Raw genomic sequence first — 9,448 nt, forward strand, 5'->3', positions numbered from 1 at the left:
GAGTTTTTGAGGCATTGAACAATACCAAGTTTGCTCTGCCCCAATCAGAAATTTTAGAAAGATCAGAAGTCAGGCGTTCTGTGGCTTCCCTGCGTGATATGTTTACCTCCTGAAGGGTTGGACGTCTATGAAAAGACGTGGAAAAGTGCAGGGTGGTATCATCAGCATAGGAGTGGATAGGACAAGAAGTTTGATTTAGAAGATCATTAATGAATAATAAGAAGAGAGTGGGTGACAGGACAGAACCCTGAGGAACACCACTGTTAATAGATTTAGGAGAAGAACGGTGACCGTCTACCACAGCAGCAATAGAACGGTCAGAAAGGAAACTTGAGATGAAGTTACAGAGAGAAGGATAGAAACCGTAGGAGGGTAGTTTGGAAATCAAAGCTTTGTGCCAGACTCTATCAAAGGCTTTTGATATGTCCAAGGCAACAGCAAAAGTTTCACCAAAGTCTCTAAAAGAGGATGACCAAGACTCAGTAAGGAAAGCCAGAAGATCACCAGTAGAGCGCCCTTGACGGAACCCATACTGGCGATCAGATAGAAGGTTGTGAAGTGATAGATGTTTAAGAATCTTCCTGTTGAGGATAGATTCAAAAACTTTAGATAAGCAGGAAATTAAAGCAATAGGACGGTAGTTTGAGGGATTAGAGCGGTCACCCTTTTTAGGAACAGGTTGAATGTAGGCAAACTTCCAGCAAGAAGGAAAGGTAGATGTTGACAGACAGAGCTGAAAGAGTTTGACTAGGCAAGGTGCAAGCACGGAGGCACAGTTTCGGAGAACAATAGGAGGGACCCCATCAGGTCCATAAGCCTTCCGAGGGTTTAGGCCAGCGAGGGCATGGAAAACATCATTACGAAGAATTTGGATCGGCAACTCCTGTAGAAGGGAAAAAAAAAAAAAAAAGAGAAACGAACAGCATCCTCTTTCCTAATTGTTCATACATCTGGCACGCCACATTCTCTCCAGAAACTCTTTCACCGCCTCAATCATCCTTTCATTCGCATCTCTACACAGTCCCAGCAACAACACCATCCATTCCTTTCCTGTCTTCTCCACTCTTTCATTCCTATCATGCCCTAACTCAGTCAGTATCACTTGCATCATCTCATTCCTGTCTCTGGCATACTTCACACACTCCAGCACCACATGTTCCACCGTCTCATCCTCTCCCATGTCACACATCTGGCACACTTTGCTGCGGGACTCAGACCACCTGTAACTCCTTGCATTCACATCCATACACTGTGCCCTCGCTCGGAAGAGAAGATCACCGCCCAGGCTTCCATCATACCATCTTTCATACCTCGGGGCCTCTTTCTCCTTGTACCATTCCAGGGTCTTCTTTCTTTCCATTTCATTCTTCCATTCATTCAGTCCCACACATTTCACTTCTTTGTCTATCTCATTCTTCCATTTTCTCACATTCCATTCGGCTCCCACTCTGCCTCCTCTTGTTACCACCCATTCACGCTCATTTTGATTCCTCCCTGCCATTCTTATCGCCCACACAACTTGCAATCCATTCCTGTCTGTCATTCTCATGCATCTCTTCCTCCATTTGCTTCCACTTTCATTCCACAGGTACACCTTCCTTGCTATTCTTGCATCATCCATTCTCTCAAGCCTAATCTTTTACATAAGTGTGGCTTTTGTGAGTCTTTCTCTAAAGGTGCTCCATCCCATGTCACCTCTCAAGGCTTCAACTGCTGTGCACCTCGGTGCACTCAGTGCCATCCTTGCTACTCTATTCTGGCCCACTTCTAACTTATCAACTTTAGCTCTTATGCTAAAGTGCTGTCACAAGAACACTTTTTTTCGGCAACTCTAAGCCAGGAACACAAAATTTATTGATGCTGGACTTTTTTCTCTCTCTCTCTTGTGTTACACATTTGGTATAGCAGGTATTTGTGGTGATGTGCGTGGGTGAAAAGGAATAGCACCACTATGCAATCCTTAAGGCAGTGTTGGTGCACGACGGGTACCACGGCGCACTCGTTCAAATAGCAGTGCAGTAGGAATTGCTCTACTGCTGCCCCACACATGATGCATGATGTGTCTTCATTTTGGAGTCGTTATCTGTCCTTGAGATTTAAGTTTTGTTCTGGCTTTGAAGAGAATTGCTGAGGCTGGGGCATTCATAAAGTTGTTCCTCAAATCAGATGTTAAATTTAAATTGTTTATAGGTGTATTGACGTCTTTATAGATGCCTCCGTATGATTTTTCTCTTTGTCTCTTCACATTCCAGTATCTGTATCATTATCATTGGCTTGGGTCAGCTAGCGCAGCTGACCTACTGTTGTTTTCCCTTACGGTACTGCCTCCCCCAGCCCTCCCCCGTCTCTCTGTCTCTCTCTCTCTCTCTCTCTCTCTCTCTCTCTCTCTCTCTCTCTCTCTCTCTCTCTCTCTTACTGCTGTTACTACTACTACTACTACTACTATTACTACTACTACTACTACTACTACTACTACTACTACTACTACTACGAGAGAGAGAGAGAGAGAGAGAGAGAGAGAGAGAGAGAGAGAGAGAGAGAGAGAGAGAGAGAGAGAGAGAGAGAGAGAGAGAGAGAGATCATACCTAATCTGCATTTTCCTGCAACTTTATCAGCGTCTCTCTCTCTCTCTCTCTCTCTCTCTCTCTCTCTCTCTCTCTCTCTCTCTCTCTCTCTCTCTCTCTCAAGCATTCGAGTAACAACAAAATCACAGGAATCTTAAGCACATATGCAGACACCTGATAATATTATGCAATTGTAGGGCTTACCTGTCTGAACCTTCAAGACCAAAATCAAGATTGATATAAGAAAGCGTAAACTTAGCAACGGAGACTAAAATAAATACATAAAAAAAAGCTAACGTTTTAAATTTAGGAGTGCTAATTTGTGTAGTAGAGTGGAAATTATTTCGTGTTTTAGTTGATTACAGAAAGTTATTACAATAGCGACATTTGACAGCTGGTTTGTTTACATCGGCGCCGTCTTGCATTGGCGCCAAATATGTAAGACAGTCTTATTTGTGTGAAGTGACTGTTCATGGGCCCTTTTTTTTTTTTCCCGTACTATTTGTTGCCGTTGACCAGTGTCCCTCTTACACACACAGAAAAAGTGGCCCTCAGACATAACACCTTTACTTAACGTTTACTGTAGTGGTCCTGCAAGGATTTGAAAACAGGTACTACATGTGAAAACATTAATAGGGTGTCTGTATTGCAATTTTTTTTTTCTTTTTGCCTGACATGTATTTGAATTGCGTATGATATTCAAAGCGTGATTTTTAACTCCATTTACAGTTGAGATTGACAATTTGGTTAAGCTAGGTTAAACTGTTTGATTTATTCAGTAAATACAGGGAAGTGAGGAACTTGATACGTCTTCACAAGACAGGAAAGAAGCAAACATAAAAAAAAATTACATTATTATTTCTTTTCACTTCTTGGTTTTGGGTAAAATTAATGGATGTCATAAAAAATACGGTTTGGTTAGGTTTATTTTGATTAAGTTATGTTTACTAGAAGGTTTGGTTTGGTTCGGTTAGTGCGCTAAGTGAAGTACCGTAGCCTACTCCGTCAGTGAAAAAGAAAAAGGTTTTTATGTTTTCTTATTACATTACTTTCCTGATATTTCATTTTTTTTCTAAGACGGCTAGCACTTATAGTAACAATTATGAAAAGTCCTAGTTTAATTTACTTCTTCTCAACTTGTGTGGCATAACTGTCCCTTGATACAGCGCCTAGCTGTCTTTTCATTATCCTCCTCCTAATAATAAGATGAGTACCTTTTCTTGTCATGATGCTTACCATTTATAACATCTAACATGAAAAATCCTAGTTTAATTTGCCCTTTCTTAGCTAGTGTGCCATAAATGTCCTTTGTCTCCATCCTTAAGGCACCCCCAGAGGCCTCCTGGTGCGGGCGACGTGACAGGGACGTGAGTCACTGCCTGGCGGAGGGACCTGCGGCGCCAGGATGGAATTGCCCAGTCATTCAGTCAATCACGGGCAGGAGGGAAGTGCATGGACGTGGTAAGTGTGTTGTGTTATGCTGATGAGTGTTCTGTAATGCTGGCGTATGTTGTTATGCTGGCGTGTTCTGTAATGCTGGCGTGTTCTGTAGTGCTGGTGTGTGTCATTATGCTGGCGTGTGTTGTTATGCTGGCGTGTTCTGTAATGCTGACGTGTGTTCTGTAATGCTGGCGTGTGTTCTGTAATGCTGGCGTGTGTTCTGTAATGCTGGCGTGTGTTCTGTAATGCTGGCGTGTGTTCTGTAATGCTGGCGTGTGTTCTGTAATGCTGGCGTGGGTGGTGTTTATTCTGCTTGCTGAAAATCGCATGCTACGTGTTATTTGTATAAATCTAGATTATCTTAATACGCAAATGTAAGTAAATGAAATAAAAATGGAACTAAAATAAATAATAGTGAATAAACTGAGAAGACTGATAAGTAAGATATAAGATAAAACAGATAAATTAACAACAAAAAAATAAACCAATGAAGATAACTAATGAATAAATAAAAAAGAAACTGGCCGTCCCTCTTGTGGTTCTTCTATATCTTTTTATCAAAGCCATTGTCAGGGTACTTCTCTGCCCATTTCCCATTTTCTCTCTAACTTGCAATCCCCGACACATGAAAGGAAACAGTTATGCCTTTAATCCCTTTCGCAGCAATATGCAACAATTCACATCACTGAGGCAATGCGTGGAATCTTCATAAGCACCCACAAGAAAGAAGGGGATAACAAAGGAAGAATTATGGAATTTCTAGCCAGTTTAGTGTTTGAGAGTCGCTGTAGAACAAGAAAAGATGCCTCAGAGTAGCTAGCAAATAAGAAAAGATGTGTGAAATAACAGTGGATGGATTAAGTAAGATAAAAAGTAGACACGAGGACAAAACAACGTGAACTTAAACTCAAATTCTACTTTCTATGGCGCACATATCAAGACATCCTTTAATTTTTGATAACATTTAAGGCTTCTTCTTTAGGGAGTGGCACCTCAGTGGGTCTTTTTCTTCCTCCTTTTTTTGCTGCCATCGACCAGTGTCACTTGCATTAATACGCAGACACACGCACGCACACCATAATTAGCTCTGTCACATGATTTAAAGGGACAAGCACAGATGGATCTTAATACGGTAACCTTTACCTGTCCACACCACCTGGTCTAATGAGCGTGGCGCCTGGTGGAGTTTTAGCTTAAGTCAATGAGGCGTGATGGATGGCGTGGTGTTTGTACTGAGCAGACATGGAGCGTGAGCATGGTTACTTCGTGTGGCTAAGTTTTTTTTTTACTTTCTTTTTACCTTCCTTCCTTCTTTTTTTCTTCCTTTTCTTTATTCTATAGCATTTTTATATTTTTTAAAATTTTCCTTCTCCCTTTCCCTCTTTTTTTCTTCGTGTTATTTATCTTTTATTTTTTTCGCCTTCAGTTTCTTTTCTTATTTTCGTTTTTTGTCTCCCTTTCTTATTCCCTATATTCTGTGTCTCTCCCTTTTCTTACTTTCTTCCCTCTTTTTCTTTTCCATTACCTTTCTTTCCTTTTCCTTCTCATTATCTTGTGTTCTCCTTCCTTTTCTCTTTTATCTTCTTCCTCATTTTTTGTTCTTCCTTTCTTTTCTCTCCTTTCTCATGTTTTTCGTCTTGTTTCTTGTTTCTTTTCATTTTTTCCTTTCTTTGTCTATTTTTTTCCGCCTTTTTATTGATTTTCCTTCACTTCTCTTAGTTTCCATCACACTTCCCATTCAATTTCCCTTCTTCTTTTTTTTTCTCTGTATTATTTTACTTTTCCCTCTTTTCTTTCTCATTCCTTTCCATATCCTCCAAACTTTCTCTCTCTTCTACTTCTCTTGAAAAATTTCCTCACATTTTCCTTGTTTTATACTTTTCTTTCATATTTTCCCCTATTCTGTTTCCACCATTGTTTTCCCTCTTTTCTTCTCCTTTTTTTTTATTTTCCTTCCCCTCTTCCTTCGCTTCCCTCATCTCCCTCTTCCATTTCTCTTTCCAAAACATTTATCCCTTCGTATCTTTCTCCTCAGGATCCTCTCTTTTTAATTCTCTCTCTCTCTCTCTCTCTCTCTCTCTCTCTCTCTCTCTCTCTCTCTCTCTCTCTCTCTCTCTATCACCTATTTTTCTTTCTTTTTTTATTATTTTCTTTCTTTTTATCTTTTTTTTCCTTCTTTCGTTCGTTTCTTCCCTTTTCGGCTCAATTTCTTTCCTTTCCATCCTTCCTTCCTTCCTTCCTTCCTTCCTTCCTTCCTTCCTTCCTTCTTGCTTCCTTCCTCCCTTCCTTTCTTATTTTCTTTTTTATTTTTCTATTTTCGTCCTTTTCTCTTGGTATTGATGTGTTTTCTGCTTTGTTCACTATTGCCACACCCTCCTCCTCCTCCTCCTCCTCCTCCTCCTCCTCCTCCTCCTCCTCCTCTCCTGTTTTTCCTATTGTTTTCTTTTCTTATTTCCACAATCTCCGTTTTCTTTCATTTCCACTCTTCTCACTTTACTTCCGTCTGTCAATCTTCCTCTCTCTCTCTCTCTCTCTCTCTCTCTCTCTCTCTCTCTCTCTCTCTCTCTCTCTCTCTCTCTGTCTCTCTCTCTGTTTCCTTTATTTATTTATTTGTTTTTGATCTTTTGTCTTTTTTCCTTTTTCCTTCATGTATCTGTTTCTTTCCTTCTCCTTTTCCTTTTCTCTACTCTTTCTTTCTTTTGTCTTCTTTTTCTCGCTTCTCCTCCTCATCCCCTCTTCTTTCCTCTCCTTCTTTCCTTTGTTTTCTTATTTTTTCTTTTTCTTCTTTCTTTTCCTTTTTTCTGTTCCTTTCTTTCCTTTCTTTTCTTTTTCTCATTTTTTCCATCTCTCTCTCTCTCTCTCTCTCTCTCTCTCTCTCTCTCTCTCTCTCTCTCTCTCTCTCTCTCTCTCTCTCTGCGAAGAAAAAAGCAGGAAATTCCATACCATTGCCACACTTGGGTTGATCAAGACGCGTTCCTATTGGTGGAAACTGCCTCTCCGAACTGCAATACTGAGCTCTGATTGGCTGTCTGTCCCTCGCCACTGACATTTTTTTTTTTAACTCCCGATCGAAAAAAAAAGAGAGAATTAAATTTTTTGAACGTTAAATAATGGAATACTTTAGTTTCCCGTGACTTTTATTGCTGTTTTTTACATTTTTTTTTTGTATATTTTTTTTGTTTTCGTTTTTTTTTGTTGAGTTTGGGATGGAATAGTGGATTGTTTTTTTTTTTATTTTATTTATTTTTTTGTGTGTTTTGAATGGATCTGTTGTTGTGGGAGCGGTGTTTTCTCTCTCTCTCTCTCTCTCTCTCTCTCTCTCTCTCTCTCTCTCTCTCTCTCTCTCTCTCTCTCTCTCTCTCTCTCTCTCTCTCTCTCTCTCTCTCTCTCTCTCTCTCTCTCTCTCTCTCTCCATATTCATATTCATTACTACTGCATTGCATGTGTGGGTGTATTAGTGGTGGTGGTGGTTGTGGTAGATACTCGTATGATGGGGTAGCAGGTAGAAGAGGAGGAGGAGGAGGAGGAGGAGGAGGAGGAGGAGGGGGAGGGGGAGGGGGAGGGGGAGGTGGAAGGAGAAGAAGATGACTAGAAGACTTGAATCTGCCGCACTTTTGAAGGCACAACAAACTCTCCTCCTCCTCCTCCTCCTCCTCCTCCTCCTCCTCCTCCTCCTCCTCCTCCTCCTCCTCCTCCTCCTCCTTCCCATCCTTTCTTTTCTCCCATGCTAAGCCGAAAATTTTCCCTCCTCCTCCTCTTGCTGATCTTGCCTCATTCTTCTTATCCTCTTCATCCTCTTCACTTTCCATCGCATCCTCACGGGGGCAAAGGAATCGCAGGTCGCAGGTCAGGGAGGGCTGTGTGTGTTGCTTGCAGGACCCGAGCCAACTGGTCTGGGAGTGTCCGGAGTTTAGTGAAAATCGCAGGTTCAACTGAAGGGTTTCCCCGGAGTTCCGTTCAGCGGGACCAGCCAGCGCTCACCCAGGCCGGGGATCAATATTATGTCGGAGTAAATACGTCGGGGCCTGTAGGGGAGGGGGAAACGCGGGGCTGGTCGGGGCTGGAGGGAGGGGCGACGCAGGGGCAGCGGTGCGGGTGGTGGCGGAGGTGGAGTGTCAGACTGGCTGGCCTCAGTGGCGGCCGTGGCGGTGCGGGGGCGGCTGGTGTCGACGAGTGACTGTCACACTTCCTCCTCCTCCTCCTCCTCCTTCCTCCTCCTTCCTCCTCCCGCTGCTCCTCTCTCTCTCCCTCCTCCCGCTGGCCGGAGTGGTGATTCAGCTCGCCGCGGGGCCTGGTGGGGCACGTCGGGGCGGCGCGGGGCGGGGCGGGAGTCGGGGCATCGTTGCCCAACTGAATCCGTGAGTCCCCCCTGAAGTGCGGGCGTCATCTGGCCCTCGAGCGGCGGCAGAGCAACAGGAAGCTGGTGGAGGTGTGCGGGGAGTGCCTCAGTAACCCGATTGTGGCGCTGTGACTCCGACGCTGACACAACAACACAAAACAGGGAACGGTGCCAGTAGAGTGCCTCACTGGCCCTGGACGCGGCACACTGACCGCCACCGCCGCCTCAGGCTGACATAACTGAACACAGCTGACTCCAGGGAGCAGCGCCCCCGCCACCCATCACCTGGCACCCACCACACCCAATAGCGGGCGTGCGGCGTGGAGTGAGGCGTGGGTGGGGAAGTGTGGGTGCCGCGGCGGGACAGCACGGGGGTGGAGTGTGCCCTGAGGGAGGGTGCGGTGCCCCCAGGGAAGAGCCGAAGGACCAGCTGGATGACACGTGGCCCTCCACCGCCCACGCACGCACGCGGACACGCACGCACGCACGCACACACAAACCCTCCCCCACGTGGTAAGTTGGAGACTCACGCCAACGCCTTCACGGGCAGTCCCCTGTGGCACTCCCCAATCCCCTGCCTTTCCTCCCTTCGCCCACGTCTCCTCCCTGCCTCCCTGGAGTCACACTAAGACCTACACAGATAACATTAAGGGAGATGAGTTCTCCTTTCATTTTCTTGAGTCTCCCTTACCTCCTTCCAATTCCTCCCTCCTTCCCTCCCTCCCGCGCTCCCTCCCTCCCTCTTTCGCTAACACGTGCAATTCACTTTCCTTCATGCCTTTCCTTCCACTCTCGTATACTTAGCTTGTATTCTATCGTGTGTGTGTGTGTGTGTGTGTGTGTGTGTGTGTGTGTGTGTGTGTGTGTGTGTGTGTGTGTGTGTGTGTGTGTGTGTGTGTGTGTGTGTGTGTGTGTGTGTGTCTGTATAGGCAAGAGAAGAATCGTATGTTCAAGGAATGACATATGGAAAACGACAGGAAAATATGGAAAAAAAGGATGACAGGAAAAAAGTGAAGGACGAGGAGGGAAGAGGAGGAAGAGGAGGAAAAGAAAAAAAAAACACTGACAGATGTGAAGGAAAAAGAGAGGGATGCGAGAAGGGAAA

At 44.2% G+C, this 9,448-nt stretch overlaps 1 long non-coding RNA gene across 1 annotated transcript in view; it reads left to right on the plus strand.

Annotated features, from left to right (window-relative positions):
* The first annotated feature begins 7,728 nt into the window (after positions 1-7,728).
* Positions 7,729-9,448, plus strand: part of LOC135115019 (uncharacterized) — a 19,818-nt gene continuing 18,098 nt past the window's right edge. The window contains exon 1 of the long non-coding RNA XR_010275768.1: positions 7,729-8,856. This is a non-coding gene — a long non-coding RNA (uncharacterized LOC135115019). The remainder of the gene's footprint in view (positions 8,857-9,448) is intronic.

Source organism: Scylla paramamosain, chromosome 28 (genome assembly GCF_035594125.1).
Source record: "Scylla paramamosain isolate STU-SP2022 chromosome 28, ASM3559412v1, whole genome shotgun sequence".
In the NCBI taxonomy this organism is placed as follows: domain Eukaryota; kingdom Metazoa; phylum Arthropoda; class Malacostraca; order Decapoda; family Portunidae; genus Scylla; species Scylla paramamosain.